At 38.9% G+C, this 27,818-nt stretch overlaps 1 long non-coding RNA gene across 2 annotated transcripts; it reads right to left on the bottom strand.

Moving 5' to 3' along the window:
* Positions 1–523: 523 nt before the first annotated feature.
* On the bottom strand, positions 524–27,090 carry LOC117093834. 2 transcript variants are annotated; one of them, XR_004441266.1, is made up of 3 exons: positions 26,977–27,090; positions 12,388–12,490; positions 524–1,392 (listed from the first exon to the last, which is right to left on the bottom strand). It is a non-coding gene; the product is annotated as an uncharacterized LOC117093834 (long non-coding RNA). The 2 variants fall into 2 exon arrangements; XR_004441267.1 differs by lacking the exon at positions 524–1,392 and adding an exon at positions 10,922–10,998.
* Positions 27,091–27,818: the final 728 nt, after the last annotated feature.

Here is a 27,818-nt window from a genome sequence, read left to right as displayed (position 1 = left end):
TTATTTTTTGGTATTTTTTGTTTGTCTGTTTGCTTACTTTCTTTTTTTTTTTTTTAATAGAGATGGGGTCTTGCTATGTTGCTTATGCTGGTCTTGAACTCCTGGCCTCAAGCAACTCTTCCACCTTGGTCTCCCAAAGTGCTCAGATTACAGGCGTGGGCCACTGCACCCAGCCTATTTTTGGTACTCTTATCACTCCATTTTGACCCTTCTTTCTTTTACAACATCCTTTATTCATTTTCCCCAGGGAGGTTTTTGAGTTTAAATTTAACAAGAAAATTAAGTATGATAGGGTATATTTTTCTTTGAGAAAGTACTAGTTTGGCTCAAGTATTTGTCTGAATAAAATGTAAATACTCAAAGCAAATAACAAAATTTGTGAAGGGTCTGAAGATTTACCCCACATGCAAACTAAGAAATTATTTACACATTTTTATGGCTGTTGGATAAAGGTACAGGACCCCTGGGCCAGAGATGTAGAACTGTTTATTACTTACAGTTATGGGACTACTTGTTACAGCAATTGCACCCATTCCCCAAGCCCCAGTTCCCATATGGTAACTTGAAGAAAACCAAGCCACGGTGGGTTTTGTTTAAAAGAAAAAAATCCTGAGCTTAGGGAACTCAAATACTTTATAATAGGCAGTAAGCATGCTGGTGCACTGCTCTTGAGGGAAATATTCTTTCTGTCTTTCTGTCTCTCCCTTTTTCTCCCCCAAGGCTAGTCAATAATGCAAATATCCTTGAAAAGATAATCTATAACAAAGGCATTCTCTAGCTCTTATCACAAGACATACAGAAACTTAGGCAGTCCATAGAGAATTGCCTCCTACCAGTGATCACATTCCTTATACATGCCATTATGAATTCTGACTCCTGTGGTGCTGTGTACCTACTCTCAACGAATTTAGGCAAAGGACATACGAGGCGTTCGGCACTGTTTGTTGGATAAATGTGAGCTGTCTCAAATAATTTTTAGTAAGTAGAGTTTGTAAAAATAATAAGTAATTATAAGTAAGTATATTTGTTATTTCTCCTCCAGTCCTAGACATCATATTCCATTAAAACCTGCTATGCTCTAAAAGTAAATATTTACTCACTGACTCCAAAATATCCTTTATTTTATTTTCTTTCCATTTTCTTCTGTTATACACACACACACACACACCCTATCTTTCTCTTGACCAGAAAATACCTACATTATTACTAAAAGTTTAGCCATGTAGAGAATGGTTACAGATGAATTACAGATGAGTAGCTGATATTCTGTTAAATATTCAAGGTGTTCATAGCCCCCAAATAAGTTTTTTTTCTTGTTAATTACACTTCTCTTCTTCTTCTCCTTCTCCTTCTTTTTCTTCTTCAGCAAACCCAAAAGTCCACTTGTTAAGCCTAGGGGAAAACCAAAGAAAGTTAATATAGCAGTACCTTTTTTTTTTTTTTTTTTTTGGCAACACTGCTCTGTTCTTTAATGATATGAAGCAGTCATGCATATCTGGCTACTGCATAAAAGTTAATAGTGTTGGCCGGGCGCGGTGGCTCACGCCTGTAATCCCAGCACTTTGGGAGGTGGAGGCGGGCAGATCGCAAGGTCAGGAGATCGAGACCATCCTGGCCAACATGGTGAAACGCCGTCTCTACTACAAAAACAAAAATTAGCTGGGCATGGTGGTGAGCACCTGTAGTCCCAGCTACTAGGGAGGCTGAGGCAGGAGAATGGTTTGGACCTGGAAGGCGGAGCTTGCAGTGAGCCGAGATCATGCCACTGCATTACAGCCTGGGGGACAGAGCAAGACTCCACCTCAAAAAAAAAAAAAAAAAAAAAAGTTAATAGTGTCTCAAGTAGACTTCTGAATTAACCCTCTGTTTCAGACAAGATAGTACAAATTCAGTGCATCTCAGAAAGGAATCCATAGTATTTAAAGAGGGAATTTCACAACATTCTATAGAATTCCCCAGCTCCAATAATTCTAATCTTTTCAAAATCCCCCTTTACCTGAAACCCGAAATTTTTCTTGCAGCGTATTAAAGCTCTTTTATTACACATAACTCTGATCTTCCCATCTCTTTGTGGTCCCGCATTCCACTTGTATTCTCCATACTCTCACTGCAGATTCCATGTATGTCTGCATGTTCAGTGTGCTGAGCCCTGAAATGTGTGTGTCTGGCATTGAGCCTCTGATGAGAGACATAAAATAAACACTTTCTATTTCCCTCAGTGCTAAACTTCCTGCTCTTCTCTGGCGCCTCTTGTCTGCAACCAGGGAATGGGAGTGACATCACTAAACACGTAATGTGTGTTGTGCTGTGGGGTCAGCTAAAGGGTAATTTCTAGGAAGCATGCTCATTCAGAAGACAAACCAGTGTTGGCACTGAGCAGGGGCACTTACTTAGCAAAATGATGCATCTGAGATGACATTTCTGCAGGGTACATAGTGCTAGAGATCTCACGCACCAGCCATGCTAACAGTTGGCATGCTAGGGTTCTTTGGGCACCTCAAGTGGCTTCTTCATGGATGAGAAATAGCAAAATAATGAGATTTAGATAGGGGTTCGTCTTGAATAAAAGCGAATACGTGCTGTCAAATGAAACACTCTTGGCATCCTGAAAAGCTTTCTTCTACCTCTGCCCCTCAAAGTGAATGTGCCCAGATATTTTTCTTTGGCACGTTTAAGGCTAAAACCCAGGCTGACCCTCAAAATAAGCAATGTTCCTTCTCCTAATCCAAAATGGGTGTGGGGCAGGGGAAGCAGTAAGAACAATATGTTGAAGAAGAGGAGAAACACGAACACAAAATAATATCTCATCAAGTCTATGCAAGTGATGAAACCTAAGGATAAGCTATTAAATAATTTTATCAGTTTATCCAGCTTTTCCCCCACCCCTCACTCCCCACTTGTCTTCCCTGCCCTGCATTGTTTTTTCACATGCCATTTATTTACCTGGATAGTCCTCCCTTCTTTTCAGTAATCAAAATCCAACTCATCTTTTAGTGTCTAATTCAAAAGTCACAATCCATAGAATGGCCAATACTAACAGGAAGTACTTATTCAATGAATTTATTTGAGTGCCTACTGTATGCAAGAACCTGGACATGGAGCCCTGAAGAAAGCCCTTAGGGCACGGCAGCATCAACTCCTCTTCCAAACTCTTAGAGTCTTTACTGTAACTCTGACTCATTTGTGAGTTGGGATATACTTCTTTGTACTGTGAGCCAATTTTTCAAGAGTGACCTCTCATTTTCCCAGCCAGATGAGAGGTAACTTGTGTGCAGGGAGTTGAGACCAAAGCTAAAGCAGAAACACCTTGGTTTAAATCTCAACTTTGCTATCATTATTTTACCTCTCTGCAACTCAGCATCCTTTCGAATTTCCCCAACTTTTTATCTGGAGAAATTTCAAGCCTGAAGAAAAATTGAATAATACAAAGAACACCCTATATGCACATTACAGAGATTCATCAATTTGTTTTACCTTTTTTTGTTGTTGTTTAAGAGATAGTCCGTCTATGTTGCCCAGGCTGAATGAAGTTCAGTGACACAATTATAGTTCACTGTAGCCTCGAACTCCTGGGCTCAAGAAGTTCTCCCACCTCAGCCTCCTGAGTAGGTGGGACTACAAGCTCAAATCACTGTTCCTAGCTAATTCAACATTTGTTAACATTTTGCCACATTTACTTTTCCCCTCTATCTCTCTTTCTTTCTCTCCCCATGTGTGTGCATACACATACACACCCCTGCAACATTTGATAGTAAGTTGCAGACATTAAGACACTTCACTTTTTTTTTTTGAGACGGAGTCTCGCTCTGTCGCCCAGGCTGGAGTGCAGTGGCCAGATCTCAGCTCACTGCAAGCTCCGCCTTCCGGGTTCACGCCATTCTCCTGCCTCAGCCTCCCCAGTAGCTGGGACTACAGGCGCCCGCCACCTCGCCCGGCTAGTTTTTTTGTATTTTTTAGTAGAGACGGGGTTTCACCGTGTTAGCCAGGATGGTCTCGATCTCCTGACCTCGTGATCCGCCCGTCTCGGCCTCCCAAAGTGCTGGGATTACAGGCAAGACACTTCATTTTTAAAGACTTTAGCATGTCTCTTATAATACCAAGAATATTCATTTACATAACTACACCATCATTATCACATTTAAGACCATATTTTAACATTCCTTTTTGTAGCAACAATGTTCCCTATTGTTGATTTCAGTCAGGAAGGCAACAGGGATCACGTATTGCTTTTGATTTACCATTTGTCTTTCATCTCCTTTAATCTAGAGTAGTTCTCCTATTTTGTCTTTCAAGACATTGACAGTGTTGAAGAGTTGTTTTTAACAGTCGTTTTGAAAAGTTGTTTTGCAGAATGTTCCTCAAATTTGATTTGCCTGATTATTTCTTCATGATTCGATGCAGGTTAAATATTTTTGGCAAAAATACAGCTGAAGCTTTCTTATCTGAAAAATGAAGATTATAAGAATGCAAATATCGGCCGGGCGCGGTGGCTCAAGCCTGTAATCCCAGCACTTTGGGAGGCCGAGACGGGCGGATCACGAGGTCAGGAGATGGAGACCATCCTGGATAACACAGTGAAAACCCGTCTCTACTAAAAAATACAAAAAACTAGCTGGGCGAGGTGGCGGGCGCCTGTAGTCCCAGCTACTCGGGAGGCTGAGGCAGGAGAATGGCGTAAACCCGGGAGGCGGAGCTTGCAGTGAGCTCCAGCCTGGGCAAGAGACCGAGACTCCGTCTCAGAAAAAAAAAAAAAAAAAAAGAATGCAAATATCCCTAGAAGTGTTTTTTTGTGAGGAGTGTAAGCCTAAAATGAAATTCTAACCCCCCCACCCCCAACCAATTGAATACACCTCTCCTCTTAGCCCAAGGCTTTCTTAATTAACCTGAAAACTAGTGCAAGCCATGATGGGAAGAGGGAGCTGGACATGCCTCATTATACCCTTCTCCCTTTGGGATCCAGGCATAGGTGACCAGCATTGGCACCAAAACAGAGATCTTAAGACGTTTTGTAGCAATAACAGTAAATTCCAGCCTGACTCTAATGTAGCATCACATGACAGATAGAAGACCTTGAAAGAAGTCCAAGTATTTTACCCTAAAATACATTTCTTTGACATATTTTGTTTGTTTGTTTGTTTGTTCTTGAGACAGTCTCGCTCTGTCACCCAGGCTGGAGTGCAATGGCTCAATCTAGGCTCACTGCAACCCCTACCTCCCAGGTTCAAGTGATTCTTCTGCCTCAGCCTCCTGAGTAGCTGGAACTACAGGCATGTACCTCCACACCCAGCTAAATTTTGTATCTTTAGTAGAGACAGGATTCCACCATGTCGCTCGATCTAGAACTCCTGACCTCAGATGATCTGCCCACCTCAGCCTCCCAAAGTGCTGGGACTACAGGCGTGAGCCACCATGCCCCACCTCTTTGACATATTTTGAAATGCCCTGCAAAGCTGTCTCTTATGGGGAAAGTCTACATTCTGTAGAGAACTCCTTTCCCTGTCCAGGTCTTTTCCTTTATCCAGGAGAGAATTAATTAAGAGTCTGGCACCTTTTTAAGTCTGATAAGAAACATTTACACAATCTATTTTCTGTGAAGCCTGCTACCAGGAAGCTTTATCTATATAATAAGAACCTGGGTCTCCACAACCCCTTTTCTTAACCCAGACACTTCTTTCTATGGATTCCAGATCTTTAGATGAACTCTTTTAACCGGTTGGCAGTTGGAAAATCTTTGAATCGATCTGTGATCTGGAGGCCACAGCTCTCTTTTGAGTTGTCCCACCTTTCTGGACTTAATCAATTTATATCTTACATGTCCTGATTGATTTCTTATGTCTCCCTAAAATGTGTAAAATCAAGCTGTAGCCCAACCACCCTGGGCACATGTCATCAGGACCTCCTGAGGCTGTGTCACGGGCATGTCCTTAGCCTTGGCAAAATAAAGTTCTAAATTGATTGACACATGTCTCAGATACTTTTTGGTTTACCGAATTAAATGAAGTAATATAGATAAAACAGTAGGCAAATAGTAGGTCCTCACCAGATGTTGGTTTCTCTCCACACACTTTATAATTATTCCTTAGACCAGCAATTCGGCCTCAGGGTTATTTCAACTCAATGAAATTTTCCAAAGAAGGAATAGAGATTTCCCCCTCAGAAAACACTTTTTGGGCACGTATATGGCTTTGTGGATGAATGTCTTTAGTAGGCCTATTTCGAAATGCTGCCATCCTTGGATATTCTAAGAAAGATGTCAGACCAGACACAATGAAACTTAATTACCTCAATGATAGAAGTAGAGCCGAATAAATAAAACTGTGGCTTCAGTAAAATGAATTAGAGTTGCATAGAACATTTCTGCCTCAATTCTTATGGTTAAAAAATGTTTCTGAATCTGTTTGCCTACTTTATTTCAATATTGCAAACAAAAGTAATACTTCTTTAAAAGTTGGGGTTTGGCCGGGCGCGGTGGCTCAAGCCTGTAATTCCAGCACTTTGGGAGGCCGAGATGGGCGGATCACGAGGTCAGGAGATCGAGACCATCCTGGCTAACACGGTGAAACCCCGTCTCTACTAAAAATACAAAAAACTAGCCGGGCGAGGTGGTGGCGCCTGTAGTCCCAGCTACTGGGGAGGCTGAGGCAGGAGAATGGCGTGAACCCGGGAGGCGGAGCTTGCAGTGAGCTGAGATCTGGCCACTGCACTCCAGCCTGGGTGAAAGAGCGAGACTCCGTCTCAAAAAAAAAAAAAAAAAAAAAAAAAGTTGGGGTTTTCCAGCATCATCCTTAGCAATAATAGTTTTTACTAAGCAGAATTGTAGCTGGAAGTGGGCCAGGAAATCGGGCTTAATATATACTGCTTCAGAACCACAATTAGGAACCCACTTTAAAAACATTTATTTGGGTTATTGTCATGGCATTACTTCTTTTTTAAACAGAAAAAATAGTACCAGAGGTAAAAATTCAATTATTTGAAGGCTCCAGAGTTGAGTTCCATGTAGCTCACTTCCACAGTCATTAGTCTATTGGGCTATAGCCAGGCAAACTTCAACTCTGGAGAGATAGTCTCTGATCATGTACCTGCAGTGTGGTGGGTCACGTCTCATGACATGTAATCAGTAACTGCAAATTACCCATATTTCAAACAAATGGGCATTTAACAATTTAATAAAGTACTCTCTCAACATGAGAGTTAACAACATAGTCAAATGAAATAAAACATCAAACAAACACAATTATAACTACATTTTACACTGATTAGGTCTCTCATTGTTTCCTGGGTATATTTCTCATGCTCGTGTAGGTTCCTCACGGAGCCTGTGGGGCTATGTCTTTTCTTTCTTTGATTTTCTCTAAAAAGCCTACTATGATCCAACAAAATTATGATGTGACATGTCATCAGGCCTGATTATGACTTTTAAAGACCTAAGCATTGAAAATGTTGTGGTGTTCCCTCCCCCAATGTATAATTTAACATAAAAACCTTGCTAAAATTCATATAGTCATTACCAACAGGGATATGTTCTGAGAAATTCATCATTAGGCAATTTCGTGATTGTGCAAACATCATAAAGTATACTTGCACAAACATAGATGGTATAGCCCACTACACATCTAGGCTTCTAGTACAGCTTACTGCTCCTAGTCACAAACCTCTACAGAATGCTACTCTATCAAATACTGTAAGCAGTTGTAACACAATTGTAAGTATTTGTGTATCTAAACATAGGAAAGTTACAGTAAAAATATGGTATAAAGGAAAAATGATACACCTATGCAGTGCAGCTCCATTATAATCTTACGGAGCCACTGTTGTACATGTGGCCCATCACTGATCAAAACATCATTATGTGGTGCCTGACTGTAGCAGCTGTAACAAAGTCCAATATAGTCTGGTTTTTGTCTTTCATGAAAATTACTTTGATGCTTATATATCAATTTCTTGACCATCTCTAGTTGTTTCTTTTTTCATGCCCCTATTTTATTGATACTTTTGGAATGTGTGGCTTGCCTACTGGGTAATCCAGCAGTGCATATAATAAAACAATATAAAAAAATAAGCACAGCACAGGACATTTTATATACACAGTGACCTGGGTCAAATGTCAACAACAGGTTCCACCCTAGGTCACTTCTCTTGAAGGAAATGCTTCATTAAGGTATCAGTACACTATTGATTAGCCATAATAGGCAATTTGTTCTAGAAAATAAAATTTATTGGATGATGTGAATATCATCACTAAGTTATGCAGACACTACTGTCTCCTCTTAATCTTGCCCAAGTTAACGCAAGTCCTAGAAATTGAAAAGTTTTAACAGTTTATATCATTTTATTGTTGTATGAGTTTACTTCGAATTGAAGATGCCTAAGAAAGAAAAAAAGCAAAAAAGGATTCAGTGTTGTAAAATTTACTTCTATTGTCAGAACAGTTTGTATTCCATTTTCATATTCAAAGTACCCATGTATGTTATAGTTCCCCTCAAGCTGATATAACCCATTTACCAGCAAATTTCAAAGTTAGAGTGAACTTTTTAGAGCATCCTCATTGCAACCCTTGGTTTTCAAAAGCCTGTGTCACTATTTGTTTTATTTTTTAAAGCAAACATCTCCTGTCAGGATTCTCATGCATCATCTAAACTGTGTATCTCATTGTGGTTGTGTGCAAATACACTGAGTTTAAAAACAAATATGATATTGAATGACACTGTGTTGCCCTAACAAAGGGAACACTGTCCATCTTCCCTGACAGCTTCCCTCTAATTAAAGAGGCCCTGATGCCCCACAGAATGCCAGATTCCTTAAACACTCCCCTCCCACCCACTGTTTTCACTGCACAAACAGTAGAGAAAACAATTTGTAGCTTACTGGTCTCCTTCCTAGAAGAAAATTTAATAACATCCCAGAAGAGATGTAGAAGCAAAATTTCCTGATGGGACATACATTACTTCTTTTAAACTACCACTGGCTGTGGGATTTGGTTAGAAACAGGGCTTTCGTAACCATCTCTGAGCTGTCAGTGTGGAGTTGGCCTCATTTTTTATTTTTAACAATGGCATCTCATTTGTTTTATCCACACTGAGAAATCATCTTTGACATTCCGTGTTCAAAATCTGCCTCTACAGAAACACAAAAGCTAAGAGATTATTTCAAGATAGAAAGGACAATGTCAACGTTTTCACTTTTGAAATCTCATCTTCAGGTGGACATTTTACACAGCAAAATGTGTACCAAAGATGTGCTGGTACACATTAACCTGTGTCTATTCTACAGTCACATTGTTCCGCATCAGAGCTTACAAAGGAAAAATTTTCTCTGTTTCTCTAAGTTTAATACAGGTCTCCACTTACTGAATCTCCTATCTAGATCAGGTTGCTTGTGCATACATATCTATACACTGCTATAGAAAGAATGCAATAATACCCAGCATAGCACCACCATGTTTCTTTTTCTTTTTTATTTCTCTAGGTTTTGCGGGGAACAGGTGGTGTTTGGTTACATGAATAAGTTCCTTAGTGGTGATTTCTGAGAGTTTGGTGCACCCATCACCCAAGCAGTGTACACTGTACCCAAGGTGTAGTCTTTTATCCTTACTCCATCTCACCCTTTTCCCCAAGTCCCCAAAGTCCATGGTATCATTCACATGCCTTTACATCCTCATGGCTTAGCTCCAACTTGTGAGTGAGAACATATGATGTTTGGTTTTCCATTCTTGAGTTACTTCACTTAGAATAATGGTCTCCAATTCTAGTCCAAGTTGCCGTGAATGCCCTTATTTTAGTATTTTTTATGGCTGAGTAGTATTCTATGTTATGTGTGTGTGTGTGTATACATATATATATGTGTGTGTGTGTGTGTGTATATATAAATCACAATTTCTTTATCCTCTCATTGACTGATGGGCATTTGGGCTGGTTCCATATCTTTGCAATTGCAAATTGTGCTGCTATAAACATGCGTGTGCAAGTATCTTTTTTGTATAATGACTTATTTTCCTCTGGGTAATTACCCAGTGGTGGGATTGCTGGATCAAATGGTAGTTCTACTTGTAGTTCTTTAAGGAATCCCCACACTGTTTTCCACTGTGGTTGTACTAGTTTACATTCCCACAGCAGTGTAAAAGCATTTCCTTTTCATCACGTCCCTGTCAACATCTATTTTTATTTTTTGATAATGGTTATTCTTGCAGGAATAAGTTGGTATCTCATTGACACCACCCTGTTTCTACTTTATTTCCATTTCCTTATAAGAACTGTTTACTCAGAGGCAAACTGTAACATACTTTGAGTTAAGGCAAAAGTAATAGAAACAGTAACACTATACATTTATACTTCATAGATTCCAAAAGAGTACATTCATATTCTGTCACTTGGCCTTCACAGCAAGCTGTGAATCATACAGCTGGTAAATATTAAGGGGTAACATTACTGAGTATATACCCAAAGGATTATAAATCATTCTACTATAAAAACACATGAACACATATGTTTATTGCAGCACTATTTACAATAGCAAAGACTTGGAACCATCCCAAATGCCCATCAATGTTAGATTGGATAAACAAAATGTGGCACATATTCACCATGGAATACTATGCAGCCATAAAAAAATAATGAGTTCATGTCCTTTGCAGGGACACAGATGAAGCTGGAAGCCATCATTCTCAGCAAACTAACACAGGAACAGAAAATCAAACACTGCATGTTCTCACTTATAAGTGGGAGTTGAACAACGAGAACACACCGACACAGGGAGGGGAACATCACACACCGGGGCCTGTCACGGGATGGGAAGCAAGGGGAGGGAGAGCATCAGGACAAATACCTGCATGCAGAACTTAACACCTAGATGACAGGTTGATAGGTGCAGCAAACCACCATGGCACATGCATACCTATGTAACAAACCTGCGCATTCTGCACACATATCCCAGAACTTATAGTAAAGGTGTAATGCAAAATCCAATTTTCATGCTCTAAATCAGGGATCAGCAACCTTTTTTCTGTAAAAGGCCAGACAGTAAATATTGTAAGCTTTGCTGGTCTCCCTTACAAAGAATCAACTCTGCCATTGTAGTGCAAAAGTAACCACAGACGATATCTTAATGAATGAGTGTGACTGTGTTCCAATAAAACTTTATTTCCCCTAAATAGATAGTGGGCTGGATTTGGTAATTTGGACTGTAATTTGTCAATTTCTATTCTAAACCACAATGCTTTAAAAATCTGAGAAGGTAGAAATCATAAGACATTGACAGGTAAAAAATATTTGGCTTCAAGGGAGGGAGACATTACAACTTGGGTTATCAAAAAAAGGCTTTATAGATGAGGAGGTGATTTAGTGGGGTTTGAAAGATAGGTTAGATCTAAATGTGAACACCAGAGCATTGGATATCTCATGCAAAGAGAATGATGTGAGTAAAATTATGGAGAGAGGATATGGAGTGGGGGTATGTAGAGGAGGAAGAGAAAGTTTAGGTTGACTGAGAAACAGATATGTAGACCAGTGAGATAAGAAAAGTGGAGATTGTGCTGGATCCGATGGCTCACACCTGTAATCCCAGCACTTCAGGAGGCCAAGGTGGGAGGATCACTGGAGGCCAAGAGTTCAAGACCAGATGGGCAACATGTTGAGAACCCATCTCTTATAAATAAATAAATAGATAAATAAATAAATAAGAAATGTGGGCCTTTCATTAGATAAAAATATCTGGAACTGAAAAACAAGAGCTTTATTTCTTTTTTTTTTTTTTTTTTGAGACGAAGTCTTGCTCTGTCACCCGGGCTAGAGTGCAGTGGCCGGATCTCAGCTCACTGCAAGCTCCGCCTCCCGGGTTTACGCCATTCTCCTGCCTCAGCCTCCAGAGTAGCTGGGACTACAGGCGCCCGCCACCTCGCCCGGCTAGTTTTTTTGTATTTTTAGTAGAGACGGGGTTTCACCGTGTTAGCCAGGATGGTCTCGATCTCCTGACCTCGTGATCCGCCCATCTCGGCCTCCCAAAGTGCTGGGATTATAGGCTTGAGCCACCGCGCCCGGCCAAGAGCTTTATTTCATAGAAAATTGGAAACCACTACATGTTTTTGAGAAGTGGGGTGGCATGAGAGAGGGAATAGTTGTATATGTTATGCTTCTTTATGATGATGAGAGACAGTTGTGCCAGAGGGGTCAAGAATTAACCTAGGCCATAATGAGTGAAGATGCACTTCTAGTCATTGCAGTAAACTAATCTGACTGGAAAGGGCCCCAGTGAAACACTTGAAAAGTTTCACCCACTAGACTAATGAAATGAGAAGACATGTTTCCAACTGCCTACACTATGAGTGGAAAAGGATCGACTACAAGAATCGGAATCCCAAGGCTAGGTGGTGAATTCAAACTACTTGCTCATCACCTGTTAGTCAGGAATTCAGGCCGGGCTTCACTGGATGGGTCTTCTGCTCCACTCGGAACTGGGCTCATTCACTCCCCAGGTTTCAGCTCGTGGCTCCAATGGGCTGAGTAAGATGGAAAGGGCCAAGAAATTTTCACTTTCATGTTTAATTCATTGATATGCCATTTCCCTCTATGTGTAGACAGCATGGGCTTCTCCACCACATAGTGGTCTCCAGTTAGTTATGCTTTTAATATGATGACTGGCCTCCAAGAGGGAGCTCTCCAAGTAGTGAAAGCAAAAGTTGGGAGTCTCATAAGGCCAGTCTTGGAAGTGATGCAGTGTCATTTTGGTCACATTCTATCAATCAAAGTCAGTCACAGGCAGCTCAGAATCAGGGGAAGGGATCATAAACTCCACCTCTTGATGGAGGAGTGGCAAGATCACATTACAAAAGAGCTATTGGGAGGGGGTCTATTGTTGTGGTCTTCTCCAGAAACACAATTTACCACAGACGTTAACATAAAAATTAATCTAGGGCCAATGAAACCTCCAGGGACCTGACAGAGGCAAACCCCAAACCACTTCTGTAGTTCAGGCCTCATGAGAGTCCCATGGTACACAAACCTTGTTGAAAATGTTCTTGTGATCAAAAATTACAAACCACATAGGGAAAAAGGATGCAAATACAGCAGAGAGCAGAACTGGCACACCGTGACTTGGAATAATGGAAGAAGATGAAAGAGATTTAGAAATAAACATGATTAACATGTCCAAAGAGCTAAAGGTAGAAAATATTAAAAAACACATAGGCATATTTGAAAAGTATGAAATTGAAATTGTAGTGACAAAAAGTATACTCATTGAAATAGAAATCCCAACACAGGTGACAAAGAATTAATGAAATATAAGATAGGCCTAAGGAAATTATTTTAGCACAAGTGCAGCACAAATAAAAAAGATATTAAAAACATAAAATATCTAAGGTATATTAAGATACTAGAAAGTTAAAATATGAGTTTAATCCATACATCTAATAGGAATTCCAAAAAGAAGGAATGGAGAGGATGGAGAACCAATATCCGAAGAGAGACTGGCTGAAAGCTTTCCACAATTAAAGAAAAATGTTGTTATATTTAGTAATAAGTCACAGCAAAATTTAAGCAGAATAAATACAAATACACAACTAGACACATCTTACTGAAAATGCACAACATCCAAAACAAGAAGTAAACAAAGCTCCAGGGAGAAGAAAATAAGACATACTAACAATGGAACTGACTGTCTTCTCAGCAACAATAGGTAGATAATAGAATAATGTATTTTAAATGTTGAGGGAAAATAACTATCAATCCAGAAATCTTTGACGTATGCAATTGCTGTTAATAATTAAGGCTAAATAAACCCATGTTGTAAAAAAGACAGAAATCATCAGATCAGAATTTTGTTATTTAACTTTACTGAAACATGCTTTATATACAATAAAGTACAGCCATTTTAAGAGCACTGTTTGATCATACTCTTGTAACTACCACCACAATCAAGATACAGAACATTTGTGTCACCACGAAAGGTTGCCTTCATCCCTTCCCCAGTCAATTTCCCCACCCCGTGCTTGGCCCCAAGTAACCACTGACCTACTTTCTGTCACTATAAATTAGATTTATTTTTTCAAGAGTCTTTTAAAAAATGCTTTTAGACTGCATGTAATCTTTGTGTCTGGCTTCTTTCACTCTGCTTAATGTTTTTCGCGATTCATCCATGTTATGTGTATCACTAGTTTATTCTATTGCACAGAAAAGAAAACTGATGCTTCAATATTAATTCCAGACAAAAGAAAACTTAATCAGAAAGTACTATTAGGGCTAAAGAGGGGTTGTATATAAGAAAATTACACCAAGAGAGTAAAATAAGTATGAATGCATATGTTTCTGACACTAAAACCACAAAGCATTTAAAGTAAATCTGATAAAAATTACAAAGAGAGTCCAGGTGCAGTGGCTCATGCCTATCATTCCAGCACTTTGGGAGGTTAGGCAAGAGGATTGCTTGAGCCCTGGAGTTTGAGACCAGCCTGGGAAACATAGTGAGACCCTGTCTCTACAAGACATTTTTTAAATTAGCCAGGCATGATGGTGCATGCCTAAGTACCAGGCTGAGATAGGAGGATGTTTGAGCCCAGGAAGTTGAAGCTGCAGTAAGCTACAATCGCCACTACACTCCAGTCTGGGTGATAGAGTGAGATACTGTCTCAAAAAAAGAAGAAAAGAAGGTAGGAAATTTAAAATAAGAATGGAGGCTTCCCTGATAAAGTCATCAGTTAGTTGACTGTTAACACTGTTATATGCTTAATCATGCTAGCAAATCAAAGCATAATCATGCTGGCTCTTCTAGAAACAATATTAGTGGAAAGGGTATTGATATGAAGGAGTTAACACTATTCATTATTTTCTAGGCCATTGGTAACCATGATTTTGCAGAAGATTTAAAAACATTGGATCGCTTTCCCTTTACTGTAAAATAAAGACCAAAATGACAAAAAAAAAAAAAAAAGCATTAACTGAGCACTTGTCATGTGTCAGGCAATATGTTAAACACTGTACCTGCATTCAATACATTAAACACTGTACCTGCATTCAATACGTTAAACACTGTACCTGCATTCAATATGTTAAACACTGTATCTGCCTTCCATACATTAAACACTGTACCTGCCTTCATTACGTTAAACACTGTATCTGCCTTCCATATGTTAAACACTGTACTTGCATTCTATACGTTAAACACTGTACCTGCCTTCAATACGTTAAACACTGTACCTGCATTCTATAAGTTAAACACCGTACCTTCCTTCAATACGTTAAACACTGTACTTGCATTCAATATGTTAAACACTGTACCTGCATTCTCTCTTCACTTCTTGCATCAACTTTTTCCTCAGTTTCATGGAAGGAAAACTGAGGCTCACAAGGAGTGGCTAGTGAAGAGCAACATCAGGACTTGAACCTGTGTGTAACTCTAGAACCAACTCCTAATCCTACTAGACCATACATATTATGTCAACTCAACACCAGCAGTTTACAAATTTCCACCATTAACTTTCCCTTCTGACAGCAGAACACATTCCTGACCCGAATCCCTACTAAGCCACCAGCCAGTTCATTCTTACTCAAACTGTGGAGCAAACACTCAGCTGGATTATTTCTCACGTAAAACTTTCCATCTGCAGAAAAGCAAGACGGGCTTATTTTTTAAAAAACAGTCTCCCTGGGGCTGGCCGTGTGATGGAAGTGAGAGGCAGCGGGGTACCCTGGCCGTGGCTAACAATGAAATGCTGGAGATCAGAACTGGGGAATGATGTGCAGACACAGCACATCAAAGCCACAATGAGTGGCCTGGAAACAGGCAGCTCAGCGTCACCCAGCTCCTGCTGCTGGCGGAGGAAGGATGCTGCAACGGTCCTCACTTAACCGCTCTCTGACTGCCAACAACCACAATAACTAACGCCTTGCACTGAATTTTCATGGAACCTTGTTTCCTGTGACCTCAATCTTACCTTACCCCCTAGATCATCTTGCGAAAACAAGGTATATATTTTTTAAAGGAAGACACACTGGAGTTCTCATATGGACTTTAGAAAACTATAAAAACTAGACCCTGAATGAATCTCCATGTTTGTATGTTACCTTGCCTAATCATAGGTTTATGAAATCAGACCTTTCCATAACCTGAATTATGTCTTACATAAAAGAATAGAAAAGAATAACTCATTGCTATTCTGCAGCCAGTTTGCAATTTTCTACAGAAAGATTATGAGAAGATATAACATTGTAGGGACTTACATAAAACACAAACCTAAAAGATAAACATTACCTTAGCTTTTGCCAAACACTGTGTATACTGGTCACCTGGTACGAGGCCTGGCATGTGGTTGGTGCTAAATAAATATTTTGTGATAACAATGAGTAATTATGACACTTTAAAAGGCTTGAAGCAAAACTCTCTGTTGAATTAAGTGAAATGAGTGCTATACTGTGTTTATATGAGCAAAATAAACGGACAAATGAGCAATTGTTAAATGAATTTAATCAACCTGGATCATAAACTACCTAGGTTCAAATTCCCATTATTCTGTTTGACCTTGGGCATATTAACTGTACTTGTCTGTGCCTCAGTCTGCTCGGTCAAATGAGAATTATAAGGCTATCTGCTGGGGTTGTCATGAGGATTACATTAAATGACACATGTAGGCACGTGGTATGGTGCCGAGCATGCAGTGAGCACCTGGCAAATGTTGGCTCATGACTTTATTATTATTTCTCTAGGCCACTTTTTCAATTGTTTTACCTTTATGAATAAAATGTAGCCATAACAACTTCAAATAACTTTTTTTTTAAAATAAGAGGCCTCTAAACAGTTAAAACCCCAAAGCTGACTTTCTTCCCGTGGTTAATGTGATGGTTAGTGTGGCCCAGTGTTTCACCAAATATTAACTTTTATTCTTTCCTCTCCTTACCAAAGACACTTGTCCTTAATGAAAACAGAAAACTGATTTCCTACTTAACATTTTCAGAAATATGGCTTGATTATGCACCATTTTCAGTCAAAATAGATAGCTATGTCAGAAATGTTCTCATAGGCAGTGGGCTAAAAGTGGCTTTCATTTCAGTGTCAGAAGGACTAGACAGTAGGTTTTTGAGGGAAGGGTTTGTCTCTCCACAATTGCTGTAGCTTAGGTGCTTGGCACAGAGCCTGGCATATGCTAAGCACCCAATCACTTCTAGTTGATTCCTCTCTGTCATAGCAAGTGGCTCTCTATGACTTCTTCCTCCAAAGATCATGTGGTGTCATGAAAAGAACCTAAATCAAGCACACTTGGCTTTAAATCTCCAAACTTTTACTAGATCTACGGTCTTCAGCAAGATAATCTTTCTAAAGCAAGCCACAGTTTTCCATCTGTAGATGGGGCAACCCTTATAGGATTTCAGCAAGAGTTAGTGATAACAATGGTAGCTTGATAGGGATAGCATTGAATCTATAAGTTACTTTGGGCATTGACTTTCTTCAAAGAATTAGAAAAAACTACTTTAAACTTCATATGGAACCAAAAAAAGAGCCCGCATGGTCAAGACAATCCTAAGCAAAAAGAACAAAGCTGGAGGCATCATGCTACCTGACTTCAAACTATACTACAAGGTTATAGTAACCAAAACAGCATAACACTGGTACCAAAACAGATATATAGACCAACGGAACAGAACAGAGGCCTCAGAAATAACACCACACATCTACAACCATCTGATCTTTGACAAACCTGACAAAAACAAGCAATGGGGAAAGGATTCCCTATTTAATAAATGGTATTGGGAAAACTGGCTAGCCATATGCAGAAAACTGAAACTGGATCCCTTCCTTACACCTTATACAAAAATTAACTCAAGATGGATTAAAGACTTAAATGTAAGACCTAAAACCGTAAAAACCCTAAGTAAAACCTAAGCAATACCATTCGGGACATGCGCAAAGACTTCATGGCTAAAACACCAAAAGCAATGGCAACAAAACCCAAAGTTCACAAATGGGATGCAATTAAACTAAAGAGTTCCTGCACAGCAAAAGAAACTATCATCAGAGTGAACAGGCAACCTACAGAATAGGAGAAAATTTTTGCAATCTATCCATCTGACAAAGGGTTAATATCTAGACTCTATAAAGAATTTAAGCAAATTTACAAGAAAAAAACAAACAACACCATCAAAAAGTGGGCAGAGGATATGAACAGAAACTTCTCAAAAGAAGACATTTATGCAGTCAACAAACATATGAAAACAAGCTCATCATCACTGATCGTTAGAGAAATGCAAATCAAAACCGCAATGAGATACCATCTCATGCCAGTTAGAATGGTGATCATTAAAAATTCAGGAAACAACAGATGCTGGAGAGGATTTGGAGAAATAGAAATGCTTTTACACTGTTGGCGGGAGTGTAAATTAGTTCAAATATTGTAGAAGACAGTGTGACAATTTCTCAAGAATCTAGAACCAGAAACACCATTTGACCCAGCAATCCCATTACTGGGTATACAACCAAAGGATTATAAATCATTCTACAATAAAGACACATGCACACATATGTTTATTGCATCACTATTCACGATAGCAAAGACTTGGAACCAACCAAAATGCCCATCAATGATAGACTGGATAAAGAAAATGTGGCACATATATACCATGGAATATATGCAGCCATTAAAAAGGATGAGTTCATGTCCTTTGGAGGGACCTGGATGAAGCTGGAAACCATCATTCTCAGCTAACTAACACAGAAACAGAAAACCAAACACCGCATGTTCTCACTTATAAGTGGGAGCTGAACAATGAGAACACATGGACACAGGGAGAGGAACATCACACAGGGGCCTGTTGGAGGGTGGGGGACTTATGGGGAGGGATAGAATTAGGGGAAATACCTAATGTTGACGATGGGTTGATGGCTGTAGCAAACCACCAGGGCGCGTGTAGATCTATGTAACAAACCTGCATGTTCTGCACATGTATCTCAGAACTTAAAGTGTAATTTAAAAAATTAAAAAAAAACCACACACACAATAAAAAAAGGAGTGATAACTACTGTAAATACTTCTTGGACATAATAGTGCACAATAAATGGTATCTTTTTAAATTAACTTCCTGAAGATTTTATCATCCATGGATTCGTCTACATTTCAGTTGAGTCTATTTAGATCATGCTTCATCGTTCTCACATTTTTCTATCTCATGTGTTAATGCAGAATGGTGTACGGTAATGAGCTTACATTTTGGAAACCCACAGATCTGGGTTTAGAGCCATCTCTGACACATAGGGAGACGGTTCGCTCCAAGGGAGGCAAAGACAGAAAAAAAAGACCCTAACCTATTATTTACTAACTCAGCGACCTTGAGCAACCAAGGACTTAACTTCCTAAGCCTTGATTTCTTAAATGGAAATGATAGTTTAACCTTAACCCATAGGGTTGTGATAAGGATTAAATAAAGGCTCATTAGGGCTTTGTTTTATCTTCATGTCTCAGAGAGAACCAAGTGCAGTGAACACCTAAGGTAATAAAAAATGGGGGATGAAGAAATCATTCAATGAATGAATGAATGAGAAGGAAGAAAAGGTGAGGGAGCAGGGAGGGAGGGCAGAAGGAAGGAAAGAGAGTGCCCTACAGATATTTCAGGACATAAGTACCTTACTTTGAGCTTTTTCTTTTAAAACGTAGGGTAGTAAAATCTTGAGGGCAAATCCTGAAAGAACTCATTTGTAAAAATTAGCACTTCCTATAAGCCTGTCATATCATCCTTACCAGACCTCATTAAGCATCTAGAATACCTTGGAAAAGCACCAAATTCCAAATCATAAAAAAAAAGAGAAAACATTCCCAAAGCAAAAGGATTCTTTTCTATCTTCCCAAGCATCTGTTCCTTCATACTGAAAGATTTCATGCAAAACATATTTCATGTAATTCAAATAATTAACAGAAACGAATATTAAACAAGTAACAGCAGCAAATAATAAATCTCTTCTGATTTCATTACTATTGTTCTAAGCTTGCAATAGATATAAACATTCTTGTACCCAAATTGCTGGCAAAATTAAGAATGTATTACCAGTTTTAGTAGAAATAATTATTGGGAAGGAAGAACTATTTGATTTTTTTTAATCATTGAAGAGCAAAACAAGCACTTAGAACTGTGTATTTTTTTAATAAAAAGAGCAAAAAAAGGAGTTATTGAAATCAATTAAACCTTTTTTGTGGTAGAAAGGGAACATCCAAAATGCACTGAAAATAGTCTATTTTGAGCAGTCATAGTTTTCTTTTTTCTTAAACATATCAGACACAGATTTCACAGCTCATAATTAATTCCCAGTGCCCACATCACCATTAATTTTTAATCAAAGCAGAGCTGCTGTGAGTGCTACTGCTATTTCACCAAGATTAGCAGGGGTTTGCTTCCAGAATGAGAAACCATTATTGGTTCTGCATAACAGAGACTGATCTACAAGGATAGCCAGATGCACCCCGCAGTTCCAGCTAATTACCCACAGGTGATGGGGACCAAGCTCTGTGTCTTGACACACACACATATAAACACACACACACACACACACACAAATCTAGTTTCACAGGCTAGGGATTTGGGGTTTTATATTCTTGGCAGTGTTAGACTTAGAATGTATATATTGTTAAAAAGCATTTCCTCTATATGTATAAAGGGAATTTTCCACAATCAATTTACCATCCTTATGTTCATAAACGTATGTGTACAGGAACGCCCCAGATAGCACAGTTACCTTGCACCAGGGAGTAAATATGATACAAGTTCACGGAACTTTTCTGACATAAAAATCACCAGACAAGGAAATTACTTCAATGTGGGTTTAAGAAGGCCCCAGGCAAACTATTCTCAAATCCAGCATCAAACAACACAAGGCAAAACCAGAAGACTAATGCTCAATTTCAAATCGGCTAAGTGTTCTAAGTAAAAACAAATACTATCAACTAAACAGAAACCCTGCTGCAAGGAAATTAGGTTTAATACCTTTGCATAAAAGGCACAACTTGGTCATTTAGATCTAAACAACTATATAAAGTCCAAATTAATTTCTTTCTGGAAAAGTAATGTCATGTTTATTGAAACGTAACAAAATGTCTAATAAGAGAAGATTAAATCTGGCAAACAGAATATAAATGAAAGCCAAACTGTTTTAACATACATGATGAGATATTTACACACATGCATATACATAGATATATCTTAAAGATATACACAAGTATATGTCAAATATATATATACGCTCATTAGAGATTTTTCAAAATAGAAGTATTAGTGATAATTTTAATTTTTATGTATTATTCTCTTTATTTTACAAATTCTTAAAATGAACATATATTGTCTTTACAATAAGAAAAAAAAAATCTGGGATCTCCCAGAAGAGGAAAAAGGCTGATGTTGGGAAGGTGGTATGCATGCACAATCACCAAGGAAGGAGCCAGCCTGGGAACAAAGCAGACAGAGAAAAGTACATGTACTTTTTGAGGGAGGAAAGTATGGCAAAAAAAAAAAAAAAGAAGAAGAGCCACTGGATGAAGCTGACCCTGAAGGTTACCGGAACTTGAATTTCCAGCTGTCAATACATTTTCTTATTGTTTAAGCTCATCTAGGTTAGGTTTTCTATTGATTACAGCTCAAAGCTCCCCAATAGGTACACTGGTGAAGCAGATCTCAAACATACCTCGGTCTGAACCACATCTGTCTAACTCTGCAGCCTGCATCTCAACCACTATGCCACACTGCGTCTTCAGAATCTACATGAGCAATGTGTTCTTGGCCAACTAATTTGACTGGCCCTTCCTCCAAGATGCGTAATTTCCAGCTCCCCACTCAGTTCTCCGCTTCTAGTTATACCACAGAATGAAGACCAGCCAGTCTTCTGAGGGTATGGACATGCGGTGCCTCTTCCCTCATATCGGAATCTTGCTCCCATTTCCTTCCCTGGTTGGGCTTCTCTACTGCCTCACTCTTCTCATTGCCTTCCTCATGTTTCCTGGTATCACCTATCCCAAGTTGGGCTTTAGTTTGAGAAATCTAAAATAAAATAGACAAGTAGTGTTAAGAATAATCAAGAAAAATGAAACAGAAAGACATGGTGGGAAGGAAGACAGTAACCCATTTTCGTATGTCACTGGGAAAAATTTAAAGTCTTTATGTCAGTAGGCTACGGTGAAGAAAAAAACATGATGTGCTCCTATTTTATTTTATTCAATTAATTCAGCCAGTATACATTGAACACTTTTTTAAGCTCTGGGAATATAATAGGGAGTACAACAGGATAGTCTGCCTTTTTGGAGTTTGCAATCTGTCTGGAAAACAGACATTGACCAATTAATTACACAAATAAATATAAATATAGGTGCCGTAAATGCCATGAAGGAGAGATGTGTGATGAAAAGTTATTGCAAGAGGACAGTGGGACAATGGGTCAAAGTAACAGAAGATTTTATGTATATAAAATATAAAAATTAATTAAAATAAATATATACATTATATTAATGAAAATAATTAAGATAAATATTAATTGAATTGATTACAAATAAATACATAAACATACACACACACACACACACCACACACACACACACATATATATATAGAGAGAGAGAATCACATAATTGGAGAAGCTGAGAAGTAGAGACCCAGGAAAGCCAGTGTTGTAAACTCTGGTTTGAGTCCGAAGGCCTGAGAACCAGGAACTCTGATGGTATAAGTCCCTGTGTAAGGAAGAAAGAAGACAGATGTCTTAGCCTAGGCAGCCAGATGCTGAAAGTAAAGTGAAACTTCCTCTACCTTTTTCTTCTATTTGAGTCCTCAGCAGGTCAGATAATGCCCTCTCACACTGGGGAGAACCATCTACTTTACTCAGTCTACCGATGCAAATTCTAACCTCTTCTAGAATCACTCTCATAGACATACTTATAAATAATGTTTAACCAGATACCTGGGCATCTTCTGAGCCAGTCACATTGATGCATAAAAAGAGCCATGACAATTACCTTGCAAGGGGAAGAGTATCTGAGTAATATAATCCTGCCTGCTAGAGTACAATGTAGTACGTTCAACATGGATTAAAAGAAAAAAAATTATAATAAACTAACCAGAGACTCTAGTTAGGCTCACATGTTTGTCTGGCTCTTTTATATAAGTATCAAGGAGCTTCCCTCTTTATATGGTTAGAAAAACACGACAGTCAACAGTGAACCTAGAATCTTCTAAGTCAAAAGTAAGACTGTCATTCTCACACAGCTGAGAACATTTTCAGTACCAGTGTGTCTCCCATCAGGGATAAAACTGAGAGACTTATGTTGTTTTATTGTACACATCTTATAAAATTTCACACAAACAATAAAACTGTAAAATAATAGACTGAAGATTCATGCATTTGTTATTCAGTTTAAAGAATAAAATATTTCCAATATAATTTAAAGTGTAAAGTACCCATTTGCTTCTCCCTCTGATCACATTCCCTTTCCTAATACTCAAAGGTAACAGATATTCTAAATGCACTGATTATCATCATCATGAGTTTCTTTATACTCACTATAAATGGAATATCCCTAAAGAACAGTCTCAATTTACATGGTATTATATTTTATACTAATATGAACATATTGTATACATTCTTCTATGCTTTACTTCTTCTGTTTATTGTTATATATGTGTGGTTCATTGTTGTAAATGTAGGTACATCCTGTCTGTTAATTTTCACTGCTGCATAATATTCAATGGTATTCATTCATTCTCTTGCTCATGAAAATTTGACATTTTTCAGCTTGAATCAGTCTATCTACAAACATAGTATGTTTCTCCTCTTAAAATAACTGAATATTAATTTTGTCTTTAAATTTGCTTCAAAAACATTCTGTTCATTTCTGCATGATGTTATAGAATCTGCACTCCACTGGTGTGTCAAAAGTCTAGTTCTGAGATTCTGTATACTTCTGTGTCACTTATGGGTGGCTATTTGGTCTGTGTATATTGGGAATGGACCTGAGAAGTTCATCTCTATAGTGATTTTCTCTATGACAGCCTTAAATAATTTTTTCTTTGCTACCACTGAAAGTACAATGGCATACAAGCATGATTACTCCATAGACTCAGGAGAGAGGAAATGCTAGAAGCCTTTGTTCTTATATGGATATAAAGACGTGTCAGAAAAGGCTATCATTATTCAAATTCATGACATGTCTTTCTTCTAAAAGTACTTTAAAACTATATAATTGAATTTATCCTGAAAGTACTTCTGGGAAATAGAGGCAATTTCAGCCCAATTTAATAAGTGACACTGAAGTTTGTTGGATCATCCCAAATCACACAGACTAGCTTTGATTCTTGCTCTAAAATGGCATATCTTCAACTGAACTGCCTCATACAGCTTTCATTTTTGATAGAATAGTTAAAGCCCACATTATTGTAAGTTGTGGCACTAGAAAAGCTATTTCAGCAACCGAATCGACCAAGTCTCCAAATCCCTGCCGACAGCTTTATCAGTTATGGTCCATTTGTCTGGCAATAAAAGAAACCCAATGGTGTTAACAATAGGGACATTTATTATCTCACAAAGAAAGAAGTCTAGAAGTAGTTAGCTGATTCAGTGGCTTATCATGGTCATTGAAGAGCCAGATTCTTTTTTACTCTGCTCTCCCTTCCTTATATCAACATTAACCTCAGGCTGGTAGCAACATAGCTGCAGCAGCTCCAGGCATCACATCCAAATACAACAACATTCAGAGGAAAAAGGGAAATATATCTTTATAATCCTCTCTCAGAAACGGTCCTTGAAACTCCTCGTCTGCCCCCACCCAGCAAACTTTGCCTCTAGTTTCACTGGCCAGAGCCATGCCCCATGCCTATCACTGAACTAAATATGAGCAAGGGGATGAGATTGTCATGTTTCTGCCAGTCAGGCCCACACCTAGAGGTGGGATTGGGGTCAGCTTCCCCTGAAATGCATGACTATGTGAGACAGGAGGAGATATCTAAACAAAATCAAGGTTCTGGTAGAAACAAAGAAAGGATGCAGCATAGGCAACCAAGAGTCCATCAGCATCAATTCTCTTTAAACCCCAGGCTATATACTAAGGATATAGGCTTTATCTCTAAGATTTCAGAGACAAAGAGGTGAATTCCAGTTGTTTTAGCCGTATAACAGATTTTTACAAACTCCAGATCCAACCCCCCAAAAAATAACCCTACTACAATCCCCCAAAACCTGTAGATTTGCAATCTCAATCAGCAAAGTGGATTATCAGTATTTGGTTATTCATAGGCCAAAATAAAGACCTTTGACCTGAGTATTTGAGTTAATTAACACTAAGGAAGAACATTTTGTGTTGTCTAGCTATAATGTGGTTTGAGGACTTAAGCCCATTGCTTCTAATGTAAAATGACAGACTAATATTCGCCATTCACTTGAAGAACTCTCTAATGTTCAATGTAAATTTTAAAGTATATGGAATTAAGTTAAATAGCTGGAAACATTTCCTTTCATTTCCCCCACCTTTTTTTTTCTTTTCTTTTTTTTTTTTTTTTGAGACAAAGTCTCACTCTGTCACCCAGGCTGGAGTGCAATGGTACAGTCTTGATTCACTGCAACCTCTGCCTCCCGGATTCAAGTGATTCTCCTGCCTCAGCCTCCCCAGTAGCTGGTACTACAGGCATGTGCCACTACACCCAGCTAATTTTTGCATTTTTAGTAGAGATGGGGTTTCACCATGTTGGCCAGGCTGGTCTTGAACTCCTGACCTCAAGTAATCCAACCGCCTTGGCCTCTCAAAGTGATGGGATTATAGGCATGAGCCACGGTGCCTGGCCATTTTCCTTTCTTTCCATTCCCCAAGAATGAACTGGCCAAATTAAAAAAAAAATTAAAGCAGACTTCAAGTAGGTACTTCAGATTTAACTTTGAACATACAGCTATCTTTTTTGAGTGACAGCTAGGTATTTGCCAAATGCTATAGATAGACACATCCAGACAGCCTGAAGGAAACTTGCCTGATCCAACAGTTTGCATATACATCTCTTTTCACATTCAAATGCTCTTAAAAATAAGTAGATTTTAAAATGATGCCAATATACCTGAAAATGCCAGTTAATTTTAGACAGAAATTTAAAAGACTGCCTGAATTTGATTGAGGCAACTGTCAAAAATAAGAAAACATCCAGAAAATCTAGTAGTGAGGATCTGGGCAGATACACTGTAAAATCATCTCAATTGTTTCTAGTGCCAGATTTAGATGCCTGTTAACAACTCACGTCTTTATAAGGAGGCTCCAAAACTGCAAAAGTTTCCAATAAAAGGAAACTTCTGATGCCCATGTGAGTTTTCCATCAATTTCTTCTATGCTGTGATAAGCTTCTGTGAGTCTCAGCTACAGGCAGTGTTCTATTACACCCTTTCCCAAATCTCAGGAGTTTTTCAAGATTTATTTGAAAATACACATGGTCTTCTGACTCTGCTTTAGCATCAGCTCCAAGACAGCAGCTCTGCTTACATCCTTAAAGAACTTCAACGTGTATTTCTTTCAAATAAAGGCTTGCTGTCTTTAAGAATTCCAAAGTGTTTTTGATGTAAATAGGAAGAAATGTCTTTGGACATCAAGTAATGAAGCCCGTAGATTTCATCAATGTCCATGGCAATTGGCTGTTTAAAAGCTGTTAATTTGTTTACTTCTGAACAAATTAGAGAAGAGATGCCTGGATGGGAAACCCAGTGAAATTACTAGATTAGGTTCCAATGCATTAAGACAGACTTTCCATGACTTCAGAGCCTGGAATATGATTTTAAGCCATTTTACTGGATAATTCCTATGATTCATTTTGCATTCAACCACTGTGTCTGCTTTTTATTTTTCCAGCACACATCTTCCCAAAGCTAAATCCTATGTCTTCAATAGCAGACAGTGGTGAAACATACACCACGTGGCCTTCATGTGAGTCACCTGTGTTACAGGTCATTAAGGCGTTTAGGGAGATGAATGACAAAACAGGAGTCAAAGAAAGAGGTTACCTGGAATCTGGACGCGCTTCTCACTCTTCCACTTCCTCAGCTGCAATTCATTCTCTTCTTTTCTTTTACCTTTTCTCCTCCATTTTCTTCTTCTTTTTCTCCCCTTTTCTGCCTCTGAAACATAGAAAAACACATTTGAAAAGCATGTTACTCAGTTGAAAGAACAGATAATAAATGGATCAGTTACAGGGTTTGCAGTCTGCTCTCTCCCTCACCTCCCACGTGCACATACCCCATCTACTAAAAACCAAAAGCCAAAACAAATAAACACAAAACAAAACAAAAACCCATCTTGGGAAGAGCAGCTCTTCCTCTCTCCCCTCTCTTCCTAACCCCACCCCTATCAACTCCCAGGGAGGTTAGGAGCTGCATTTGGGTCACTAGATTTCACAAATGAAGATCAAGGTACTTGTTAGAAATAAGTAAAATAATGTACAGAATTAAAGAAGACCTTGGAAGGGAGAGGAGGCCCTGTAAGTCAAGAGCCACCCTCCCAGCCAGGCGCAGTGGCTCACACCTGTAATCCCAGCACTTTGAGAGGCCGAGGCAGGAGGATCACCTGAGGTCAGGAGTTCAAGATCAGCCTGGACAACATGGTGAAACCCCGTCTTACCAAAAGTACAAAAAAAAAAAAAAAAAAGTTAACCCACGAGTGGTGGCGGGTGCCTGTAATCTCGGGTACTTGGGAGGCTGAGGCAGGAGAATCACTTGAACCTGGGAGGGGGAGGTTGCACTGAGCCGAGATCACGACATTGCACTCAAGCCTGGGCACCAAGAGCAAAACTTCTGGCTCAAAAACAAACAAACAAACAAACAAAAAACGAACCACCATCCCCCACCCC

Source organism: Trachypithecus francoisi, unplaced genomic scaffold (genome assembly GCF_009764315.1).
Source record: "Trachypithecus francoisi isolate TF-2019V2 unplaced genomic scaffold, Tfra_2.0 Lachesis_group12, whole genome shotgun sequence".
Taxonomy (NCBI): domain Eukaryota; kingdom Metazoa; phylum Chordata; class Mammalia; order Primates; family Cercopithecidae; genus Trachypithecus; species Trachypithecus francoisi.
The sequence above is the reverse complement of the archived record's forward strand: the minus strand, read 5'-3'. Positions and strand labels throughout refer to the sequence as shown.